Below are 3,892 nucleotides of genomic sequence, written 5' to 3'. Positions count from 1 at the left end.
TGTAGGTCCATGAAGCAGAGTGGTGAGCTCCAATCGGCATCTGCTATATCCGACAACATGGGTGAGACATTTCAGACACAAATAGAAGAACGTCTAGGTGTCGAAGCATTAGCGGCAGTGATAATGAACTTTGATAGCGACTGCATTGAAGAGTATGAGTCATTAGTCGCGGCTCTTGATCGAGGTGATGTTCGGTTTAAACCGAAGAAATTTGAGCTTGATATGAAAAATCGCGAGTCCCCACCCGCGAAACCATCGATAGAGGAGGCTCCAAAAGTTGAATTAAAAGCTCTCCCACCTCATCTTAAGATTGGATTCTTAGGAAATGGTGACACTTTACCGGTAATCGTTGCATCAGACTTGGATGAACAACAGGTTCAGAGTTTGGTGAAGGTACTAAAAAGGTTCAAAAGAGCCATTGGGTGGACCATTGCAGACATTATTGGGATCCCTTCTGGTATTTGCTCTCATAAAATCCAACTCATGCCTGATCATAAGCCGAGTATTGGGCACCAGAGACGCTTGAATCCTCCTATGCAAGAGGTTTTGAAGAAGGAAATTATCAAGTGGTTGGATGCTGGAGTAATCTATCCAATCGCCGATAGTAGTTGGGTATGCCCGGTTCAGTGTGTACCTAAGAAAGGGGGAATGACTGTGGTCCCCAACGAAAAGAATGAACTTGTTCCAATGAGACCGGTTACTGGATGGAGGGTGTGTATGGATTATCGTAAACTGAACTCATGGACTGAAAAAGACCATTTTCCCATGCCCTTCATGGATCAGATGTTGGATAGACTTGCCGGAAAAGGGTGGTATTGTTTTCTTGATGGGTATTCGGGGTATAATCAGATTTCTATTGCACCAGAAGATCAAGAGAAAACCACTTTCACTTGTCCATATGGGACTTTTGCGTTCAGAAGAATGCCATTTGGGTTGTGCAATGCACCCGCAACCTTTCAGAGATGTATGATGTCAATATTTTCTGACATGGTGGAGGATACTATAGAGGTTTTTATGGATGATTTTTCTGTGGTTGGTGATTCATTCGAGCGGTGCTTAAACAATTTATCTGAGGTTCTTAAGAGATGTGAAGACTGCAATTTGGTACTAAACTGGGAAAAGTGTCATTTCATGGTAAAAGAGGGTATTGTGTTGGGTCATCGCATTTCAGAAAAGGGCATAGAGGTTGATCGAGCTAAAGTTGAGGTAATAGAGAGACTGCCCCCACCAATCTCTGTGAAAGGTGTGAGAAGCTTTCTTGGGCATGCAGGTTTTTACAGAAGATTCATCAAAGACTTTTCAAAGATTGCACACCCATTGTGCAAACTGCTGGAGAAAGATTGTAAATATTGTTTTGATGAATCTTGTCTTAAGGCATTCGGTGAACTAAAAGAAAAATTGGTATCTGCGCCTATCATTATTTCCCCGGATTGGAGCAGTCCATTTGAGGTAATGTGCGATGCTAGTGGGGTAGCTCTTGGTGTAGTACTGGGACAGAGGAAAAACAAAATCCTTCACCCCATTTACTATGCTAGTAAAGCCCTAAATGAAGCTCAGAAGAACTACACAGTGACTGAGCAAGAACTCCTAGCAGTAGTGTTTGCTTTTGAGAAATTTCGCTCCTATTTGCTAGGTACTAGAGTTATAGTGCATACTGACCATTCAGCATTGAGATATTTGATGGCGAAAAAGGATGCGAAACCAAGGTTGATTCGTTGGGTATTACTGCTGCAAGAATTTGACTTTGAAGTGCTGGATAGAAAAGGGACTGAAAATCAAGTTGCTGATCATTTGTCTCGTCTAGAGGATGAAGCTATGAGAGAGTTAGGGGATAAGACTGACATTGATGATACTTTCCCCGATGAACATGTATTGGCTGCTTCACAAGACTTGATTCCATGGTTCGCAGATTTTGCGAACTATCTGGCTAGTGATATTGTTCCATCAGACTTGTCCTTTCATCAAAGGAAAAAGTTCATGTACGATGTGAAGAAGTTCTTTTGGGATGAACCATACTTGTATAGGAGTTGTGCCGACGGGCTTATTCGGCGTTGTGTGCCAGAATGTGAAATGTTGAGTGTATTGGAGGCATGCCATTCTTCACCTGTTGGCGGACATCACAGTGGTATCCGAACCGCTCACAAGATATTGCAATGTGGTTACTATTGGCCAACTCTTCATCAAGATGCTCATGGGTTTGCTAAAGCATGTGACAAATGTCAACGTGATGGTGGTATTTCAAGAAAGCAAGAGCTCCCTCTAAACCCCATTCTTGTGATTGAGTTATTTGATGTGTGGGGTATTGACTTTATGGGCCCTTTCGTGAGTTCTCATGGGATGAAGTACATTCTAGTAGCAGTTGATTATGTATCTAAATGGGTCGAAGCCATAGCACTCGCAAACAATGAAGGGAAGAGTGTCACTGCATTTTTGAAAAAGAATATATTCTCTCGTTTTGGCACCCCAAGGGCTATTATTAGTGATGGGGGCTCCCACTTCTGCAACAGATTATTCAAAGGGTTATTGGAGAAATATGGGGTTCGCCATAATGTGGCCACTCCTTACCACCCTCAAACTAGTGGGCAAGTTGAAGTGTCGAATCGAGAGATCAAACAGATTTTGTCCAAAACAGTGAACGCTAGTAGAACGGATTGGTCAAGGAGGCTTGATGATGCTCTTTGGGCCTACCGGACAGCATATAAGACTCCCATTGGTATGTCTCCATACCAACTTGTATATGGGAAAGCTTGTCATCTACCGGTTGAGTTAGAGCATAAAGCCATGTGGGCTATGAAGAAGTTAAAAATGGATTGGAGCGAAGCTGCAGAGCACCGGTTAAATGGGTTGAATGAACTTGATGAATTTCGCCTGAAAGCCTATGAAAGCTCAGCCCTATACAAAGAAAAAATGAAGAAGTACCATGACAACAAAATTGAAAAACGAGAGTTTATGGTTGGGGATTTGGTGCTTTTATTCAATTCCAGATTGCGCGTGTTTCCAGGCAAACTCAAGTCCAAATGGACTGGTCCTTACACGGTTACTCAACTATTCCCTCATGGAGCAGTTGAGTTGGAAACCAAGGAGGGTGTGCGTTCAAGGTGAATGGACAGCGCATAAAAATCTATCTCGGGCATGCTGAAACAGCGAATGAAGTGATCGAGGCGTACCATCTTGGTGAAGTCTGAGTAATCAAGTGTCCCCAGTCGTGCCGCGACATTAAATCAGGCGCTTGTTGGGAGGCAACCCAATACTTATCGTCTTTTTAATAATGGTAGCATTTTTTCTATTAATGGGTATTAAATTTGCAGGCACATCACCAGGAAATTCTGCAGAACACTACTTCGCAGTAGCCACTGACGGATACAACGACGGACCGTTGCATTTGCAACGAACCGTCATAGGAATCCGTCACACCAGGTATGTAGTACTGTCATTTTGAAATTAGGGCACACACGACGGAACCTACGACGGGTCGTCACAGATGCGACGGACCGTCATCGTGGAACCGTCGTGCAATTAATGAAATCTACCCGACCCAACTCGGCTGGACCCTTTTCAAAATTTGACCGATTATACTTCCCCCCTCCATATTCCACCTCATTACTTCCTTATTCCCCTCATTTCCCCTCTCTTTTCAACTTCCACACTTCCCCTCACTGATCATTGCTCCCAAAAACCACCTAAGCCTTATCATTATCATCTACTGTCGGTGTCTACCTTGCCAGAATCATTCTCCATTTGTCTTCTTGTCCATTTCCAAGGTATGTGTCTCTACATTTATACATATTTATCTTGCATTTTGGTTTTGTAGTTAGTATTAGCTTAGTTTTTCGTCGTATACTGTTTCCTTTATATGCTTATGTCTAAACCTAGGTTCAAAATGTTCTTATGT

Source organism: Solanum pennellii, chromosome 1 (assembly GCF_001406875.1).
Source record: "Solanum pennellii chromosome 1, SPENNV200".
NCBI lineage: Eukaryota > Viridiplantae > Streptophyta > Magnoliopsida > Solanales > Solanaceae > Solanum > Solanum pennellii.
This window is presented reverse-complemented; position numbering follows the sequence as displayed.